The 23,245-nt window shown below is 35.1% G+C and overlaps 1 long non-coding RNA gene across 1 annotated transcript; it reads right to left on the bottom strand.

Moving 5' to 3' along the window:
* Nucleotides 1-599: 599 nt before the first annotated feature.
* Nucleotides 600-15,055, bottom strand: LOC148782110 (uncharacterized). Its single transcript, XR_016056318.1, has 2 exons — nucleotides 10,617-15,055; nucleotides 600-839 (listed from the first exon to the last, which is right to left on the bottom strand). It is a non-coding gene; the product is annotated as an uncharacterized LOC148782110 (long non-coding RNA).
* Between the last annotated feature and the right edge of the window lie 8,190 nt (nucleotides 15,056-23,245).

Here is a 23,245-nt window from a genome sequence, read left to right as displayed (position 1 = left end):
ATATTATTATAAAAAAGTCGGGTGGATGCTTTTCACTTGTTACCTTGCCAAGATCCCTTTAGGGCAAAGTGGTGTGCACTACATGCTATTTGATGAATTTATCCTCTTCAACTCCTTTAGAAGGAGATTATCAAGAAAGAGTGTGAACCAAGAAAGATGCCTCATATGAGCACTTGAAGGTGTTTGTTTGTAAATCATTTGTTTAGATACCTAAAGAACAGAGGTCGAGAACTTCATGGCAAAACAACATAGTGCATTTTCTTGGGTTATGCAGATGAAGAATTTGATTATAGGTTGTAGGATCCAGAAAAAAGAGAACGTGATAAAAAATGGAGTCGCATTCTTTTGTGAATATCAAATAATTGAAAATTTTGAAAGAGTTGACAAACCGCAAGCCTTTGTGGATGACCATAAATATCTTACTTCAATTTCTCATCTGATGGTATGTGATGTCACGACCCCGCCCCTTGACCCCTACTGGAGGGCGACAAAGCGTAGAGTCACGAACGTCACTCAAGTGGGAGTCACTCAACGCATAAAATATGGAATCAAGAACAAACCACGAAATAAAAACTAAAATATACATAAGAAAATAGGCATCAAGCCAAAAGTACAGCCATTCCATACACACTGATAACCAAGGGTTCTGACAATATTTTTCGAGGCACTACCAGCCCAAAAGTACACAAAATAACCTATACATCATAGTGATAGGACCACCAAAACATACAATGAAAATCTTCGGAAGATAGTTCTTCAAGCTTCTCAGCTTTGAACTTCCAACCACTCGGACACAAAACGGCCACGTGCCTTCAGCACAGATACTAACACTCTTCACTCTACAATCATGAAAATAAGATCGAATGAGCTAATAACCCAATAAGCATATCTACACCATTGCATTCCAATTAGTGTAATAGTGATAACAACATGCAATGCACACAAAAGTATCAAGTGGGGTCCTCGTGTATACATTTCAATATTCTAACAGTAATATGATAGTAGCAGTTTAATACGTAGTGTCTGAGTCATAAATCACTTCACTTTAAGTAGAGCAGCAGGGATAACAAAACACAGTTACAGAACTAGTAAGGACTACTCCCGAAGTAGAAGTTCCCTTGTTGCCTGAAACTTATACCCTCAATTGAGAGGGAGGACAATGACAAGTGGGTGTCGTGCCCTACTTCGTAATATCTTCACACGCACACACACATACACATACATCCCCAGCATGCTTTGGGGTTTTCGATAGGTAGTGGCCTTGCAAGATACGACCATCTCCTTATGCCTTTCTGGCGAGAGAGCGTTACACTACCATTAGGTGACCCAATGCATAGTAGCCATAATATTTGGGAGGAGCGACCCACCCTCTTTCCAGTTTCACTTCTCGAACACCATTCCTATCATTGGGGTTGAGGTATAGACGTCAATTGCTGGCACAGAGTATCCAACCACCATTGGGTGTCCCATTGTGTGGTGGTCAGTCACACAGAATGTCCATGGTATAGCAATATCATAGTATTTTCATTATATCAACGCCAACTACCAATGGGTGCCTCATTGCGTAGTAGTCAGTCTCACAATATATATATATATATATATATATATATATATATATATATATATATATATATACATATCAAAATATAACTGCATCATTGGGTGTCACGATATGACAGTACCCACTACAAATGGGTATCCCATTATGTAGGGTTCATTCTTATCATGGCTTACAATATCACATTAGTAACTCAATATCACATTATTACATTCTCAGTGTCCTAGTATCAATGTCACATCATGACAATGTCAGCATCTCAGTATGACAATATCACAGTAATAGTAACAGTATTCCAGTTAAGCTTTACCTCTCAATTTACCACAATATAGGCATTAACATGTGCTCACAATTAGGGTCATAACTTTTGGTCTATTTAGAGTTTGAAGACGGTTCTAAAACAATTTTATACTAAACATACCTATCTTTCAAATGAAGGTAGTTTGAAGACAAATAGATCCCATTTGATCTCTTAGAGGTTCAAGGGGATGGGGGGTAGCTAGCTGTGCCCTGCCGTGTACAGGGAACAACGACATACCCTGCTTCGTATCACTATAACTCTCAATCCATAAAGCAACCTGAGACGCTTTTAAAATCAAAGTTTAATCCAAGACATATATCTTTCTAAGGCTAGTTTGAATGGATTTGGGCTCCATTTGGTTGTTAAAAAATCTGTGCCAAATAAGGTTATAGTTTTAAATTTTGCCAACACTGTCCGCAGTGACATATCTTTATAAAATGATGTATAACTTTCATTCTAAGAAGAATTTCAAAATGATTTCTATATGCAAATTTTAGCCCATTCAAATATCTTTCAAATGACTATGGTTTGACTAGAAATGGAATTCGTTTGGTTAGTTAAATCTAGTGACCACAACAGTGTCAGTGAAAAATTCTTGGAAAACAGTCAACAGTGACCTATACATACATTTTTTAATCATAACATCATTTTTATAGAGAATTTGAACATTAGGCAAAAATAAACATTTCACTAGACTCGCATACTTCCCTATGGCTATGATTTAGAGTCAATCGGACCTCATTTGACTGTTCAAAATTCTTTTTAAAAAACATACATATTTCTGGAACTTCATAGCATCATATGACATGTCTCAAGAACATACACCATAACTTTATTTCATGATAAAGATCATGATAGCAACTATTCTCTCACAATGTACACACATAAACGTGCATTTCATACAGAATTTGAGAATCATATATTCATTTTCGGCATCCATCTTCATCATAGAACAAAAACCCCAAATTCCAGTAAACAAGGCATAAGGAATTGCTACAACACACACAATTTCATTGCTCATCTCATAAGCATAAAGTCCATGCATCCTTATGACTATAATGCAATGGTGATGGATCCACTTACCTAAACCACAATGATGCCCTTTCTATTTCTCCTTTCACAACTCTTACCCACTCCAACAATGGATGCATTCCAAAACTAGTTCTCTAAACCTTGCCTTAGAGAGAGAGAGAGAGAGAGAGAATAAGGGAAGAGTGAGTACCTTGGGTGAGAGAGAGGGCTTAAGTACTCATGAAAGTGGGGTGGCTGCCCAAGTGGCGCCAAAAGGCTTAAAATCTACACAAGTGGCTTCAAATCAGCATGCACTCTACAAGTGGCACTCACAACCCATGCATAACAGAAACACAGGCGACGATAGCCCACTTCATGTGCGGCGTTAGCCCCTTACGCGCTCGGCATTACCTTTTACGCACGCGACGTTCTTCGCACGGCGTTACCTCTTGCGCGCGGCGATACCTCTTATGCCAATGGCAATACCTCTTACGCACGCAATGTTCTTCGTGTGGCGATACCTCTTACACGCGACATTCTTCACGCGGCGCTACCTCTTGCGCGTGATGATACCTCTTACGCGCGAGGTGTTTCCTCTTCTCACCCCTCTTTCTCAACACACTCGTGCATGATTCTATGGCCGTGAAAACCTTGGCCCTTACATCATCCCCCCTTTAAAAGGATTTTGTAATCAAAATCGTTAACTTAATCAATTAAAAAAATGGGGGTATTTATCCCCGATCTCATCCTCTTATTCCTACGTTGATTCATCCCCCGAGTGATACTGCCATAATACTCGGCATAGGGGAATCTCTTTTTTATATAACACCAGAATCCTTCTGTCCAGTATCTCAATAGGCTATTCAACATAACTTAAATCCTCTCTGATCAGGATTGGTTCATACTCCAAAACGTGGGACGGATCGGGTTAATACTTTCTCAATAACGACATATGAAACACATCGTGAATATTAACCAACTCGGGCGGTACGGCCAATCAATATGCCACGACTCCAATTCTTTCTTAAATTTCAAAGGGGGTCCAATAAATCGTGGACTTAGTTTCCCCATTTTTCCAAATCTCATTATGCTCTTAGTTGGCGATACCTTTAGAAAAACCCGATCACCCACTTCAAATTCAAGGTCACTTCTACGATTGTCGGCATAACTCTTCTGTTGACTCTCGGTTGTTCGCAGCCTTTCCCAAATTAGAGTAAACTTTTAAGAGGTTATTTGAACAATCTTTGGCCCCAAAAGTTTTCTTTCACTAACATCGTCCCAACATATAGGCGATATGCACTTCCTCCCATATAATGCCTCAAATGGTGCCATCTGGATACTAGCCTGGAAACTGTTGTTATAAGCAAATTCTATTAAAGGCGGGTGATTATCCCAATTTCCTTTAACATATGTGACATAGGCTCTCGGCATATCTACCAGGGTCTGTATGGTTCTTTCTTACTGTCCATCTGTTTGAGGATGGAAAGCTGTACTAAAAGCGAGTTTGGTCCCCATAGCCGACTGTAGGCTGCTCCAAAACCTTGAAGTAAATCTAGAGTCCCTATTGGACAAAATGCTAACAGGCACCCCATGCAGTCTTACTATCTCCTTGATGTATCGTTGGGCCACCTTATCCATGGTATAAGTAGTACGGACCGACAAGAAATAAGCGGTTTTAGTGAGTCGGTCTACAATAACCCAAATACTATCATGTCCCATATGCTTGATCTAGGCAGGCCAGGCATAAAATCCATAGTTATGTGCTCCCACTTCCACTCTGACATAGGTAAGGGTTGTAACTGTCCAACATGTTTTTGATGTTCAGCCTTCACTTACTAACATGTTAAACACTTAGAAATAAACTACGCTGTATCTTTGTTCATGTTATTCCACCAAAATACTCTTTTTAAATCCTGATATATTTTCGTGCTCCCTGGATGCACTATATAACGGGAGTGATGTGCCTCTTCCAAAATAACCCTTTTTATTTTCTCATTGTTAGGGACACAAACCCGACCTTTAAACTTTAACATTTCATCACTGCCCAAGGTAAAATCCTCCTTACTTTCTGACTTTATTTCCTTAAAAATTTTCCTGCACTGAGGATCTTCCTTTTGTGCTACTCGAATTTGCTGAAAGAGATGAGGCTCTATTCTTATACATGAAATTATTCCTTTTGCATCCTCACAGGGCAGAATTGGGTCCACTCTACTGCTTCTTCTAGTAGTTTCATCTCTCGAACCATCATGTGAGCCATAAATACCACAGGCTTCCTACTTAAGGCATCCGCCACGACATTAGTCTTACCCGGGTGGTAGTTGATAGGACAATCATAATCATTAAGTAAGTCCATCCATCTTCTCTGTCTCACGTTCAATTCTTTCTTAGAAAACAATTACTTAAGGCTCTTATGGTCGGTGAACTCTTTAAATTGAGTTTCATATAGATAATGTCTCAAATTTTTAAGGGAAAACTACAGCCACCAACTCCAAATCATGAGTGAGATAGGTCTGCTCGTACGATTTTAATTGCCTGGAGGCGTAGGCTATAACTTTTTCCCCGTTACATTAATACACACCCAAGCCCTTTGTGTGATGCATCAGTGTAGACTACAAAATCTTCATTCCCCTCAAGCAAGGTCGATATGGGGATGTAGTCAGTCTCTTCTTCAGTTCATGAAAACTTCTCTCGCAGTTGTCAGACCATACAAACTTGACTTCCTTTTGGGGTAGGCGGGTTAAGGGGAGTGCTATCTTTGAGAACCCCTCTACAAAACGTCTGTAGTACCCTGTTAGTCCTAGGAAATTGTGGACTTCAGATACATTCGTTGATCTTTCCCACTTAAGCACAACCTCAATCTTACAAGGATCGACTGCAACCCCTTCTTTGGAAATAATATGCTCGAGGAAAGCCACCCTTGCGAGCCAGAATTCACTCTTACCGAGCTTTCCATATAATATCGTATATAATGTCTGGAGTATCACTCTTAAATGTCGTTCATGTTCTTTCTTATTCTTGGAATATACCAAAATATCATCTATAAAGACCACTACAAAGTTATCTAGATAGGGTCTAAAGACTTTGTTCATCAAATCCATGAAAACAGTCGCGGCGTTAGTCAATCCAAAAGGCCTGACTATAAACTCGTAGTAGCCATAATGAGTCCTGAAAGCAGTCTTGGAGATATCCTCTTCCCTAACCCACAACTGATGATACTCTGACCGGAGGTCAATCTTAGAAAATACTTAGGCCCTTTGTAGTTGATCAAATAAGTCATCAATTCTAGGCAACAAGTGTTTATTCTTCACTGTGACCTGATTCAACTGTCTATAATCAATGCATAATCTTAAGGTTCCGTCTTTCTTCTTAACAAACAAAACCGGTGCGCCCCATGGTGACTCACTAGGTCGAATGAATCCCTTGTCCAACAATTCATGTAATTGCTCTTTCAATTCCTTTAACGCAACTGGGGCTATCCTATAAGGGGCTTTAGAAATAGGAATAGTATCGGGGGCCTCCTCTATTTCAAATTCAATCTCCCTAACTGGGGGCAGAGAAGTTAACTCTTTGAGGAGGACCTCTAGATATTCTATCACCATCGGTATCTCTTCCAATTTAGATTGAACATCCTGGTTTTCTACTACATAAGCCAAGTATTCTACACATCTTTTGGCCAACACTCGAGAGGCCCAAAGGGCTGAAATAATGTATAAAGGAGAAACATCCTTGATGCCCTTAAAATGTAGTTTAGGTTGGCCTGGACGTCTAAAGGTTACAGTCTTATCAAAACAGCTCATTGTGGCATAGTGGGTGGACAACCAATCCATTCCCAGGATAACATCAAAGTCTTGAACATCTAAGAGTATCAAATCTATAGATAAGTCATGCCCTTCAATCACAACCCCACACTGTTTATACATTATATTAGTTTCTATTGATTTTCACATAGGCGTACATACTACCAGAGTCCAAATAAGTTGTACAGGCTTAACATTCAAGTGAGATGCAAAGTGCGGTGCAATAAATGAATGGGAAGAGCCAAGATCAATTAAAACTCTTTATTCAATTTCACATACAGAAAACATACCTCGAATAACAGAGGTTGATGCCTTGACCTCTTGCTCGGTCAAGGCGAACACCCGCTCTTGAGTCCTTGGTTGATCCTCTGGTCCTCTAACGGGACAATCTTTCACTAGATGGCCTGGTTAACCGCATCGAAAGCAGGTCTTGGACTTTCTAAAACACTCAGTTGTCATATGATTACTCAGACCACAGTGAGGGAAGACTGGGAGTTGGTTGCCCCTTACATCATTTGAAACAACCCCCGAAATCCTGACACCACCTTGATTATTCTTCCCCTTCAACTCTCTCTTTGGAGGTGGTCGCATCTTCTTCTTAAAACTCCTAAACTGTGCAACCCCAAACCTTCCTTCTCTTATGGCCTGAAAATCTTCACAATCTCTTTCTATTTTTAGGGCCAGGTCCACCAATGGGGAGAAAGTCTTGAGGTTTACTACATAATCATCCTCCTTATATTGAGCCGAAGGCCCCTTTCAAACTTGCTAGCTTTTCACGCATCAAAGTCAATAATATGAGGCACATATCTATAGTGTTCAGCAAACTTCACTGCATATTTCTCTACAGACATATTTCCCTGTTGCAGCTCTATAAACTCCACCTCTTTCCTTTCCCTTACAGAGTCGGGGAAATACTTCTCATAAAATACTTCTAGGAAATTCTCCTAAGTAGTTACAACTCTACCTTTCCCGCGACTGCTTTACTGAGCTCCATCAATGCTCAGCTTCTCCTTCGAGCATAAATGTACCCAGCCTTCTGCTCATCTGTACAGTTTAGAACTTTAAAGATCTTTTCTTTCTATCTTCTCCATCTCTTAGCCTTCTCGACTCCCCCATGCCCTACAAAGTTCGGGGGTGTCAGTCTCCTGAATCTTTCTATTAAATTACTATCATTCAAGTTAAGGGAGGCAGTAGACGAGGCTGGCATAGATTCTCTCATCCTTTATGTCATGATCCCCCAAAGTTCTAAAAAGTTCTCCAAGGGCTTCTGTGTTCTCGATACTGGAACTCGCATTATTAGTACGAGTTCTTAGCATCTTGGTCCTACAACAGAGGCACCCCAGTCACCAGTCTACTCAAAACAATTCTAGAGATACCTCTATAACATTCTAGGCCAATAATCTTATCCTGACTGCTGTGATACCATAACTCTCACTACCCCGCCCCTTGACCCTTACCAGAGGGCGACAGAGGACAGGATCGTGATCAAATGTCGTAGGCATCACTCAGGTGAGAGTGGCTCAACGCATAAAACACGGAATCAAGAGCAAACCACAAAATAAAAACTAAAATATACACAAGAAAACAGGTATCAAGCCAAAGTACAATCATTCCATACACAATGATAACCAAGGGTTCTTACAATCTTTTTCAAGGCAGCACCGGCGTAAAAGTACACATAATAACCTATACATCATAGTGATAGGACCACCAAAACATACTATGATAGTCTTCGGAATATAGCTCTTCAAGCTTCTCAACTTTGAGCTTCCAACCACTTGGACACAAAACGGCCAAGTGTCTTCAACACAGATACTAACACTCTTCACTCTACAGTCATGAAATTAAGATGGAATGAGCTAACAGCCCAGTAAGCAGATCTACACCATTGCATTCCAATTAGTGTAATAGTGATAACAACATGCAGTGCACACAAATTCTTAGAGTATCAAGTGGGGTCCTCCTATATACTTTTCAATATTCTAACAATATTATGATACTAGCAATTTAATACATAATGCCTGAGTCATAAATCACTTCACTTTAAGTAGAGCATCAGGGATAACATGACAAAACACAATTAAAAAACTAAGCCTACTCCCGAAGTAGAAGTTCCCTTACTCAGGTTAAGCCAATCTTGCCGCCTGAAATGTTTACCCTACATTAGGAGAGAGGACAATGACAAGTGGGTACCCCACTTCATGCCCTCACACACACACACACACACACACACACACACACACACATTCCTAACGTGCTTCGGGGTTTTCGATGGGCAGTGGCCTTGCAAGACACGACCGTCTCCTTATGCCTTTATGGCGAGAGAGTGTTATACTACCATTTGGTGATCCAATGTATAGTGCCCATAATATTTGGGGGGAGCGACCCACCCTCTTTCTAGTTTTACTTCCCGATCTCATTCCTATCATTAGGTTAAGGTATAGGCGTCAATTGTTGGCAAACAGTATCCAACCACCAATGGGTGTCCCATTGCGTGGTGTCAGTAACACAGAATGTTCATGGTATAGCAATATCACAATGTTTCTCATTATATCACCGTCAAGTACCAATGGGTGCTCAATTGCATAGTGGCCAGTCTCACGATATATATATATATATATATATATATATATATATATATATATATATATATATATATATATATATATCACAATATAACTGCATCATTGGGTGTCACAATTTGACAGTACCCACCACCAATGCGTATCCCATTGCGTAGGGGTCAGTCCCATCGTGGCTTATAATATCACATCAGTAACTCGGTATCACATTATTACATTCTCAGTGTCACATCATGACAATGTCAGCATCTCAGTATGATAGTATCACAGTCATAGTGACAGTATTCAGTTAAGTATTATGGCTCAATTTCCTGCAATATAAGCAAATATATGTGCTCACAATTAGGGTCATAACTTTTGGTATATTTAGAGTTTGAAGGCGGTTCCAAAACAATTTTATACTAAACATACCTATCTTTCAAATGAAGGTGGTTTGAAGACAAATAGACCCCATTTGACCTCTTAGAGGTTCAAGGGGATAAGGGGGTAGCTAGTTGTGGTCTGCCGTATACAGGGAACAACGACATACCCTATTTTGTATCACTATAACTCTCAATCTGTAAGGCAACCTGAGACAATTTCAAAATCAAAGTTTAATTCAAGACACATATCTTTCTAACAAGACTAGTTTAAACACATTTGGGCTCCATTTGGTTGTTCAAAAATCCGTGCCAAATAAGGTGATAGTTCTGAATTTTGTCAACAAGGTCCGCAAGGACATATCTTCATAAAGTGGTGTAGAACTTTCTGTCTATGAAGAATTTCAAAATTATTTCTACATGCAAATTTTGCCCCATTCAAAGATATTTCAAATAACTATGGTTTGACTGGAAATGGACTTCGTTTGGTTATTTAAATCCAGTGACCAAAACAGTATCAGTGAAAAATTCTTAAAAAATAGATAACAGTGACATATATATACATTTTTTAATCGTAACATCATTTTGTTAGAGAATTTCGACATTAGGAAAAAATAAACTCACATATCTTCCCAATGGCGGTGCTTTGGAGTCAATCGGACCTCATTTGACTGTTCAAAATTCTTTTTAAAAAACATACATATTGATGGAATTTCACAGCATCATATGACATGTCTCAATAACATACACCATAACATTCATTTCATGATAAAGATCATGATAGCAACTATTCTCTCACAATGTACACACATAAACGTGCATTTCATATAGAATTTGAGAATCATATATTTATTTCAACATCGATCTTCATCATTGAACAAAAACCCCAAATTCCAGTTAACAAGGCATAAGGAATTGCTACAACACACACAATTTCATTGCTCATCTCATAAGCATAAAATCGATGCATCCTTATGACTATAATGCAATGGTGATGGATCCACTTACTTGAACCACAATGGTGCCCTCTCTAATTCTCCTTTCACAGCTATCACCCACTCCAACAATGGCTGCACTCCAAAACTATTTCTCCAAACCTCTCCTTAGAGAGAGAGAGAGAGAGAGAGAAGAGATACGGGAAGAGTGAGTAGCGTGGGTGAGAGAGAGGGCTTAAGTACTCATGAAGGTGGGGTGGCTGCCCAAGTGGTGCCAAAAGGCTTAAAATTTGGACAAGCGGCTTCAAATCAGCATGCATTCTGCAAGTGGCACTCACAACCCATGTATAACAGAAACATAGGGGGCAGTGCCACAACCGGCGATAGCCCACTTCACGGGCGGTGTTAGCCCCTTACGCGCTCGACATTACCTCTTATGTGCATGGTGTTACCTCTTGCGCACGGCAATACCTCTTACGCATGGCATTCTTCATGTGGCGTTACCTCTTGCGTGTGGCTATGCCTCTTACACATGCCGAGTTCTTCGCACGGCGTTACCTCTTGCCCGTGGCGATACCTCTTATGCGCAACGTTCTTCGTGTGGCGATACCTCTTACGCGCGTGGAATTCTTTGCACAACGTTATTTCTTCTCACCCCTCTTTTTCAATACACTCGTGCATGATTCTATGGCCGTGAAAAACTTGGTCCATACATGTGATGATGAGGGAGATGTAGAAGGAGATCATTTAGGAGTGGTTGATACTAATTGTCCTCTACATGATGATTTTGAGGAGAGGGAGCAAGCCCCTCAAGAACTACTATCAGTGACTCAGTCAAGAAGGTCAACTAAGGAGAGGCAGTAATAAAAAAAAGTGCTCTCCCATTGAGTACATCATGTCTATTGGTGGGGGAGAGCATCAAAGTTTTCAAGAACCTAAGATGCATAAACAAAAGGACACTTGGCATAAAGTTATATAAGATAAATAAAATTTTGAAAAAAGAATAATATATATGATTTGATTGAACTACCAAAAGGCCAGAAAGCACTAAAAAACAAGTGGGTCTTCATGTTGAAGAATGAATGTGAAAAGCAAGTGAAGTATAAAGTTCGTTAAGTTGTAAAAAGCTTTGAATAGAAAATGGGTAATGATGAAATATTTTTGTCTATTGTGAAGATATCTTCCATTCTTGTGATTCTAAGTCTAATTTCGACTTTAGATCTTAAGATGGAACAATTAAATGTGAAAACTATATTTCTTCACAGTAACTTGAATGAAGAGATTTATATGGAACAACTAGAAGGCTTTAAATTAAAAGGTAAATAACATTTGAGTCTGCAAGTTGAAGAAAGGTTGTATGGATTGAAACAAGTTCCAAGGGAATCGTGTATGAAGTTTTACTTATTAATTATGAGTCATGAATATCATGACTTGCTACGAACCATTGTGCTTATTTTAGAAACTTATCTGATAATTACACTCTTCTGGATTATCAAAAGATTTGACAAGTTAAACAAACAACTAACTGAATCTTTTGATATAAAGGATTTGGAGCTGATACAATAAATTGTGGGTATGAATATAAAACACGATAGGGGAGCCAAAAAAGTCATGATTGTAACAGAAGAGATATGTTGTACGAGGATTTGAAAAATTCAATATAAAAAAACGCGAAGTCGGTTAGTAAACCACTTGCAAAACACTTTAAGTTGAGTGCGAGGCAAAAGTCCTTCAAACAAAAAAGAAAAGAGGGAAAAAAAGACGTTCTATATTATTTTGAAATGGGGGTTGGATATATGTCACGGTGTATATGAGGACAGACATTGCACGTGCAGCAGGCGTGGTGGGTAGATTTCTCATGAACTTTGACAAAGAACACTAAACAACAGTAAAATAGTTTCTCAAATATCTCGATCGCACATCTAAAATTATGATTATGCTTTCGAGGTAAAACTTATAGTAGAAGGATATAAAAATGCAAAACATGGTTAAAGACATCGAACTATGAAGTCTACATCAAGATACTTGTTCACTTTTTCTAAGGGCTAGTTTAAATTGTATAAGGGAAGTGATATCATGTCACCATGCTATTATTATATAATGAAACCACACTTCTAGAAAATCATATTTGTGTTATTTATATGATCCAAAGTTTTGCACGCACATTCTGTTCATCTTTATAATCAAACTCAAAAACAAAAAATTTTAATTTTCATCTTATATATGATCAAAATGAGTCTCTCCAACAATGAAGCTAGACAATTCACTTGGTGAATTTCAAGATCTAGCCCTTTATGAATTTAAAATTAAATTTTTTTTTTTAATATTGTTAATCTAATAATAATAAAGTTATCTAAAAAAAATGATCTTTCTAAGGCCTAGATCTAAGCATCTCACCAAAATAGAAATCACTCTTCTTTCATAAAATTTCTTTTTTTTTTAATATGTTAAGCACTCTGAATTTTTCACAAGATATTCCAAAATTCGCATTTTTTTAATGGAACCTATATAAATCTCTATTGGGTGTGGTTTCTATATAGTTGCAACTTTAAACAATCCAATTAGGGCGCACCTCCAAATTTTATGATAACATATAATTTTGGTGTAAAACTTTTTTATGCTTATTTGAAAATTTATTTTTATCCCTAATTATAAAATTTTAAACTCCTAAAATAGTTAAAATCAAGTAGATCTATAAACATATGGAAATCTTGAAAATAGGACGGTCTAGATAATGTGTTACAAGATGCACTATTTATGCGACTCAAACTCTTTTTTTCTCTTTATATTCATATATATCTAAATGTCAAGATGATTAATTTGAGGGTTTTTCAACATTAAAACAAACTTTTCCAATGGATTTTTTAGGTACGTATGTAATTTTACATTTTAAGGTTGCAACCTTATATAAATTTTTTCCATCTGTATTTTATCTCCTTTGATTTTTTTTAATCCGTTAAGAACTTCGAGTTTTTAAAAAGATCTTCAAAGATAGTATTTTTTAAATGGAACCGAAATAAATTCGTATTTTATCTTTTTTCAAGAAAACTTCTTCGCTATAACTTTATTTCTTCATTATAACTTTATTTCTTCATTAACTTAATATTACAGAATTTTGGTTTAAAGATAAGTACATTATTTGGTTTAAAGATAAGTACATTAACAGTGGGAGCAAATTAAGAAACTTAATTTAACAAACCTTCTATAAAAGAATTTCACGAATGAGTTCCCTTAAAAAAAGTATACGAAAAAAATACAAAGGATATTTTTTCTACTTCTTCCAAGTGCAGGATAACCCCAAGGGGTTATGGGTTGTTTTCTACCAATTGGGGCCCTTCCTTCACAACCCCCATGGGGATGGTGTACATATTCCCAAAAACAAGTAATCAAAAAAATTGTATATCTCTAAATAATAAATAGAATTAAAAGAATATTAACCCAACAAAAATCTTTTTCTTTTTCTTTTTTTCTTTAAACCCATCGTGAGGAATGGAGTGCAAGCTTAGAATATGCTTGAGCATTTTGTTGTTTATTTTTATGCAAGGATAAATTTGATTAATTTTAGATTTTTTATTTTTTATTTCATTGGTGTATACAAACTAGCATTTTAGATGGACCACTATTTTACATATTTGGGTTTTTATATTTTCTTTTAATTAACTGCAATCTTATATTGAGTGCTTTTTTAAAAAAAAAAAAAAAATCCTATACCTTGATTCACAGTTACTGTTGTTTACTAATTAGTTCTTGGGTTCAATATTGTTGTTATTGTTTCATGTTATGCTCCCAATAAATCTACGTTATGTTTTGTATTATGACAACGGAATAAGCATTGTTTATGAATTTATTGAAAGTTTCAACAAAAAAATTGTCTAAATATTATTCTAATGATACTAATAAGGCTATATAATTATTGTTTAATGACTTTAATACATCTATACAATATCTACTAATCATATCCTATATGGTGTCATCTTTGTACATTCGATTTTTTTACTACATTTTATTCAACCAAATCCAAAATATTTATGATTCTATAACTTACCTTATTTTTGGCGATCCGTATTTATTACCCGATATTTTACTCCAACATTTTGAAATAAAACCGATTTATTAATTTTGGTATGTGAATATTCTATTATTCCCCGACTTGCTAACTATGATGTAGAGTGATTGAATTGAATGATAGTGAGACGACACATGCTCTAATGCACACAAATAGAACATTAGGGACTGGACGAACCACCAAACAGATACTCGAAAACTTTAATGTAATTTAGTATAATAGTTTATTTATTTTTGTAGTTAAAAAATCATCATCACTATCAAAGCATTTTTTCAATTATTTGAAGTTAGCTATACGAATTTTAGACCGCCATTCTACCCTATCAATAGCAATACATTTAATATGGGCATAAGTCCCATATTTTTTCTCACCAACCATGCCTTTTAGGCATACCCTATAATTGTAATTCAAAAATATTTTTATATATTTTATATTTTATATTTAAGTCATACTTATATATATATATATATATATATATATATATATATATATATATATATATATATATATATATATATATATATATATATATATATATATAACATATTTATCTAATTTATCTTTTTTCTATACATCAGGTCAAATTTGTTATGTTTGATACTTCTCACAATCACACAACCATAAAAAAAATTTAATCCAATACAAATTACATTATTAAAATATCCAAAATATTATAGGCGCATTTTGGTTATTTACTATTTTTAATTATTTTTAAATATTGTCAATAGCCATGTAATGTTAAAAAATATAAACACACCAAACTTGAGCTTAACCTAATGTAAAAAAAACAAAGAGGTTAAAACTGAAAACAAGTGAAGCTTAAGTTTAAAATATGATATAAATAAGACCATTTTTAACTAAAAAAGTAAAAAAAAGTTTTTCTATAAATTTTTCAAAATTTTATTTTTCATTTGTGTAAAGACAATCTAAGAATTATGAGGACTTTAAACTTACCCTTATCCCGTTTCAAACCTAGATGAAAGAGGTGGATGGTGTCGTATAGACAACCAACAATAAAATTTTATCAAAACTTTCATGAATATGAAAATAATGCTATCTGCTTATGCTAAAGCATTCCGTATAAATAAAAGACTTGACGACTTATGGCTTCCCTAAAGTATGGCCCTCGATAAAGGGGAATGGCGAACTGAGATTTGTATAGCCGATCCCAATTAATTAAAAAAAGACCATGATGATGTTTGTACAAAAATTATGTTGCTACTCATAAAGTTGTAAGAAAAAGATCTAGCGCTGATGCACCACTAAATACAAATATATATGTTTTCTTTACATCAAAAGCATTTGCAGCTCCGTTGCCTTGCTAATACTGAACCGTCGTAAATTACCCAGGTAGGCTGTAAACACGTCCGAGGATTCACCCTCCCTAAGTCTTAACTTGCAGATGGATTTTGGGTCCAAAGCTTTGTACGTTCATTGTTGGTTAAATTACAGCAATCATGAAAATAAATTTTTGAAAGTAATCTATTTTATACTTTTAAACATTTGTTTTAGTTATTTGAAGAACATCCAACTTGTGCACTATTTTCTTGAAGTCCATTCAAAATCATCGGCATCATCATCGTTCAAACCTTATCCCATTCATAAATATGAGGCGATAATATATTTCACAATAATTGACTAAGTTTTGGATTCAAGCTACTCACACTTGTTAAAACCTTATCCCATTCATAAATATGAGGCGACAATATATTTCACAATAATTGACTAAGTTTTGGATTCAAGCTACTCACACTTGTTTTTTAGGAACATTTAAGGGTTTGGTTTGGTTCATTGAAAACTCTTTCTCCTCCATAGAGATTTCGAAAAAATCAGCTTCATAGCTACTAGAATACGAAGCCAATTTTCCATTGACACCAGTTTCTCACATTTTGTAGAGGAGCATGTCTCGCGGATTTCTTAGAGAATGATTTCACATTACCCGCATGATGAGACCAAGAGGCTTGGTGAACAGAATTCTCTTTCCTGGAAAAAGCTCTCTTGGAAACCAAATATGCCGTTAAAAGAGAGTTGTCGACCTAATACCTATTTTGCACAGGACAACACCGATAGGGCAGGTACTAGCCCTAGGCTGGGTCAGTCCTGGCTAGCCCAGTCCTAGTCCATATAGGACCGGTCCAACCTTCGGTCCAGCCTTAGGGGTGACAAAAGACCCGGGCCTCACATGGGACCCGACTAGTAGATCCGATACGGCTTTGAGCATAGGTACAAAAATTGGACCTGACAAAAGATCTGGATCCAAATTTTGGATCTAATCACTATCTAAGTCCCAGTACCGTAATATTTTTCAAACCCAACATATTAAATATATTTAAATATATAAATATTTTAATTTTTGTGGCAGCCCATCGACATGGGTAGCCCAAGCTCAAAATTTTAGGGCCATGCAGGGCTGTTGGGACCCACCCAGATGGGATGGGGCTCCAGTTAAACATTAAGAAAAAAAAGTTATTTTTTCAGTTAAAAAAATAAAAAATTATCAAAATATTTAGAAGATTTCATCGCCTTACCTATATTTCCTATTTTATTTTCAAAATACCCATAAATTTCCAAATTAAAAAAAATGTTAATACTTGCCTCTGATAGGTATTTTGATACATTTCCCAAAAAAATAAAAAATACAAGAGAAAATCAAATAAACGACAGAGAGACAGTGAGAGAGGCATATATACAGGTCTGATCACATTCCAAGCTTCTGATCTCACAGAAAATTCATTCATAAAATAGCATACAAATCCCTTAATATGTTCTTCAATAATCCAAATTAAAAAAAAAATGAAAAAAGGCCAATAATAATAATAATAATAATAAACTAAAAACTAACAGCAGCAAGTGAGGACATCCAGGCAGCATTCACATGTCTCGTAACAGCAAAAGCAGCAGCACAGTGCAAAAAGACTGCAACCAAAAAACAAAAAGAGAGAAAAATAAATAAGCCAAATAATTAAAGCAAATTTTGGAATATCCAAATAAAAAACTCCAAAAAAGGCCCGCATATACTACAAGAAAAAAATCCTAATAGTCTGAATAAAAAGCTAATGAAAATTTGTTGCTAATAATCCTCTAATTTTCTAAAAAAAATTCAAACGTATCTAATTTTCTTATTCATTAAGTGTGCACCAATTTTTTGTCTCTTTTTTAATGCCGTTTAGAGGACTGAAAATAACGAAGTGGGGGAAATTCACATGAATTAGCAATGTTTTCAATATCGGTTCGGGCTTGGACTCGGCCCTGCCCTGATCTGACCGACTCACCGAGCCTCTACAGGATAAAACAAGCTAAAAAACATATTGAAAAAATTTGTTAAAAAAAAAAAGAGAAACTATTGAAGTCTATAAAAATCTAACAAAGATGGTTATTGGAAAATTTTGATTTATGCCTAGAAATAATTTTAAAAATGTAATAAATTAAAAATCACCAAATTAAATAAATAATATACTTTTAGATTTATGATTGAAGACTTTCTATAAATTTTTTATTCAGAAAATGCACAAGTTACAATCAAGATGAATTAAATCAGTAAATTGGCAATAGTTCGACAAAAGGAAATAGATTGGTGAGATTACAATTATCAGGGAGTTCAAATAAAATTTAGGGAAACATGAAATCCCCACATAAAAAGATTGCGAAGAGTCCATAAACATCACAAAATAAAAAAATCTTTCAAAGTTTTAAGATAAGGAAAACCACAAACATATATAGAAAATAAATAGAATAAATTTCCCCAAAAATAAATAAATAGAAGAAAATAAATATAAATAATTTTTTTTTAAGAAGAATAGACTGACCACGCATGGAGGCAGCCTTTCTCCTCATGGCGACGCTGCACGTGCTCATAGTAACCCATTTCTTGGTAGCTCGGAGGAGCATACATCTTGCAAGGGGCAAAATGGTTTTTTGACAGGGGTAAAATAGTAAAAACACGATCAGGGGCAGAGTAATAAAATGGGCTTCTGCTCATGCAGGAGCGAGTGAGGCTGAGTGAGGCTTTTATAAGCGGGTTTACCGACACGTGTCATTGGGTGATGTATTGTTGAATCTTTGATAGACACCTGGCAGTTGTGATGGGCTTCCTTAATCTGTAAGGTTTAGGAGTCAACGGCGGAATAGTCAAAGTTTCGGGTTTATTGCGGCCAAATTAAGATGAGTTTCGGTGGATGTGGAATTTCGGACAAGCCGGAAAACGACTTTATGCTCCTGCAGGTGTATGCGCCCTCGGTTAAAGACCAATTTTATATGGGGACCCATACTATGAGACTTTGTATCTTTGTTACGATGGAGACGCATATATACTAGCCACTGGTTGTTAAATTGGATGGCTTAGAATGTGTTATAAAGTTATATATATATACATATATATTTCGAGTATGAAATCTAGTCAATGACACACTTACAACCATCCAATTTGAAACTTTGACAGAAAAAAATAATTGTCAATCACCTTTATACTAAAAGTAAAAGATCGTATACCTTACCTTTATGTAATTCTTGTAGACTTCATATACTGAGTGATGTAACCTCCCCTAGCTTAACGAGTGACCTTAAAAAATAAAAATAATAAGGACCTAAAAAAGTAACCCCTTTCAAGCTCGTACACCATTGACATATGCTTTTCAAAACTCAAACACCAAATGTTTAGTGTGAAAATAATTATGAGTGCATATATTTTGCTCTTATAGGAATATACACCTACTCCTTATGATAAAAGACCTACTTGAGAGGATTTTTCAAACTCGAATGATAGGAACCACCTAAAAATTATTAAATAATTATTTAAAAATAAAATTTTGAATTTTGTGTTCTATAACACGCTACATCTCACTTTTAAAAAAGATGGATGTTCTCTATTCAATCTTGGGACATTATTCCTTTTACAGCGCATGGTGAGGACAATTTGGATATATGGGTCAGAATCTCAAACTTTGGGGTCCTAAAATTACCCCTAGATCCGTTATTGTGCGAGAGATTATATGAACAGTATACTTCTATATAATCCTATGGGAGCATCTTTTGGCAATAATTTTGACAAGAAAAATAAAATTAATTCTAAAATATGCTATAGTCCAAGAGATTATATGAACAGTATACTCCTATATAATCCTATGAGAGCACCCTTTGGCGATAATTTTCACAAGAAAGAAAAAAACACAAGTTAATTCTGAAGCTTATCAACGGGCACAACTAAGCAGGTCTTCTACACGAGATACACGTTGGAGGACATTATGGTGCCAGCTAAATGTGATGGTGCCGTTGTTGGCGTACGGATGCATCCGGAGCTATAGAGGTAAGGTGCACTTTCAAATTTTATCATGGTATAAAAATAGCTATAGAGGTAAGGTGCACTTTCAAATTTTATCATGGTATATAATTTTTATGTAAAATGTTTTTACGATTATCTCAACATCTATTTTTATTTTTAATTATAAAACTTTAAATTTAAAAAATCAAGTAGATCTATAAACCTATGAAAATCTTGAAAATAAACGGTATAAATAATATGTTGTAAAATACACTATTTTTTAGGTTTAAAATCTTTTTATTTTTTATGGTCATACATCTCGATGTCGAGATGATCAAAGGTTTTTCAACATCAAAACTACCTTTTCCGATGAATTTTTGAAGTGCACCGATAGTTCTACATTATAAGGTTCATCATTATATAGACTTTTTCTTTTTATTAACTTGACACTATGATTTTGGTCTTGTAATCAGAGTGTTATTTTTAGGACAAAGTTTCTATAAGACCTAGGCTTTATGAAAACAAAATAAAACCTCATATTACATCCTTGTCCAGAGAGCATTTAGAGTAACAGAAATTTTCAGGATAGCTCAAAAATTATTTTACAACATTGAGAATATTTTTTTGACAATAAAATTATTTTCAACATCGACAATAAAACTTGAAACTCAAAAACTAGTACAAACCTTACATATCTTTGAACATTTATTTCTAGCATAAAATGGATGGTCTAGATAATTTGTTACAATATATGCTAGTTTTAGAGCTTAAAATTCTAATTTCTTTTCACAGTCATAATTTTCAAGCTGAGCGGATCAATGTAAAGGTTTTCCAATGCTTTAATTGAAATTTCAATGAGTTATGAGGTGAGATTTTACTTATTTTGAAAGGGCTGGAGCCCTATCAAATCATTTTCATACAATTAAATTTATGCTCTGTTGACAAAAAATGGTTTATTTGAAGTCATTACTATAGTTGATAATTAGTATAATTAATATAGTAATGGCTATATATAGTAACGATCGCATGAGACCCTCTCACACCCATGTGTGTAGGATCCCACGGAACCAGCATTAAATTTAGTACAGATATCTAGAAAAGTCAAGTCCTGCATGTGATAACATTTTTAGAAACACAAGAGAGAGAATGTATAAGAGAGAGATAAAAAGCATATTTTAAGGAAAGGGAGAAAAAGCAATTTATATCTCATATTTTCAACTAATTTGAGAGAGAGAGAGAGAGCACCTGTAAGAGTGAGAGCATATTGAGATTGAGAGAGAGAGAGAGAGAAAGATAATATTTTAGAGAAAGAGAGAGCAATCTATATCACAACTTTTCAACTAATTTGAGAGAGAAGAGAGCAGTATATGAGAGAGAGCATATTTTAGGGAAAGAGAGAGAGAGCAATCTATATCTCATCTACATGGGAAGAAAGAAGAGAGAGAGAGAATACACATAAATTTTATGGGGTGATATTTATATGATATATTTTCTATCTTTTTAACTAATTTGAGAGAGAGAGAAAGAGCATATTTTAGGGAAAAAAGAGAGAGAAATCTATATTGGGAAAGCTTTCAATGTTCTCCTTACAACATAGAAGTTCTATCCTCCCTTTATCCCTCCATTTTTTAATAGAGGTCTAAGATTTGCCCCAATTACATTGTCACATCTCTACACTATTCTATTTTTAATTATTTTTCTATAAATACCAAATTTTGGACGTCCATTCCTCTATTAAACAGACACTAACAAAAAATATAGAAAAAATATTTCCAATAAAAATAAAATGATCAAAATACCCCTGAAAGATTTAAGGGGTATTTTGGTCATTATTTTTTATTGAAAAATTATTGTTAATATTTTTTATAGGTGTGTCCCAATGAGAAGATGGCACGTACCAAATTTCATATTAAGAAAATTTGTATTAAAAAAACTAAAAATAAAATTCTTTGAGACGTCGGATCTAAGATCAAACGGTGAGTGGCTCTCTTGATAAAAAATAGACGGCTGGATGGTATGGGGAAGATAGGATTTCTATGTTGTAGGGAGAATATAGAAAGCTTTCCCATCTATATTTCATCTATATCTTAAAATCTATACGTACTATTTCTTAACCTAAAATATCTCTATCATGCTTTAGAAATCTTATAAATAGGTTAGGAAGCCTTCATGTGCCCCTCTCAACCTCTCAAAATAGGTATGCTATTTTTTATTTTTCATGCAACAAGGTGTGCTTCGTTTCTCTCTCTCCCCCTCTTTCTGTTTATGCCTGAGATTCATCAATTTGTTAATTATGTTTATGCACGAGTTTCATCAATTTATGTATTTATGAGTTTTTGTTTGTTATTTGATTTAAGGAAGTTTGTTTGTTATTTGATTTAAGGAAGTTATGGCCTTTTAGTTTGATAGTTATTGTATATTGTTCAGGTTATTCTTCTAGTTTTTGGTAAAAGAATCTTAGAATTTTGTTCATGGATTAATTGAGAAACCCATCTAATTTTTTTTAACGGTTATTATATACTCTTTTTCTCACTTTATATATATATATATATATATGAGGTGCTCGCATTCATTCTGTTTTTTGTGAGAATTTATATGGGTGTCATATCTACCTTTTTAAGATAATATGGTTAGTCAAACCTTTCCCAGCATATTCCTTCTTGATTGGAGACTCTCTACAATTTATTAGAAACGGCTAAAATCTTTTTATATATGTCTCATGAAAAGTTGATATGATAATAATCTTTCCATATATTTCCCTCTTTGATGGGAAATGCCTATGATGTGGTTGATAGAGAAAAAGAAAGAGGTATATGAGATAGATGCAAAGTTTAGGTGCATTTAATTGTTTAGATGGTTTAGAAGATGGGTTTAGATGGTTTAGAAGAGGATGTAGTTACATGGTGTTCGTAGGAGAGAATAGATACTCTTTCTTAAAATGATGGTTGATAGAGAAAAAGATGGAGAGGGAGTACGCACAACATAGAGAGAGAATGATTGAGCGATTTTAGGAGACCCACAAGAGAGAGAATGAGAAGATCTTCTATCAAGAATTTAGTAAGATGGAATTTAGTAGGACGTGGATGATAGAGATTAAAATGGAGGGAGAGTACGCAAAAGATAGAGAGAGAGTGAGAGATTTTAGGAAATCTCCTAATGTGCAAGCTTCCTTTTTTAAATGTATTTTTTAATTTTCTTTTCAAATATCTAATTTTTTTGGAATGAGTATAGAGATCCGTGTGTCTCTCTTATCCGTTCCAACTGATCTTAGACTTAAGATAGTGATGCATACTAAATTATGAAATTATGGGTTTGGATCATGACTTTTATATATATATATATATATATGAAGCCATAGTAAAAGAGGTGAAAATAGAAA

This window comes from Amborella trichopoda, chromosome 5 (genome assembly GCF_054954075.1).
Source record: "Amborella trichopoda isolate Santa Cruz 75 chromosome 5, AtrichopodaSantaCruz75HAP2 v2.0, whole genome shotgun sequence".
NCBI classification, from domain to species: Eukaryota; Viridiplantae; Streptophyta; class Magnoliopsida; order Amborellales; family Amborellaceae; genus Amborella; species Amborella trichopoda.
The sequence above is the reverse complement of the archived record's forward strand: the minus strand, read 5'-3'. Positions and strand labels throughout refer to the sequence as shown.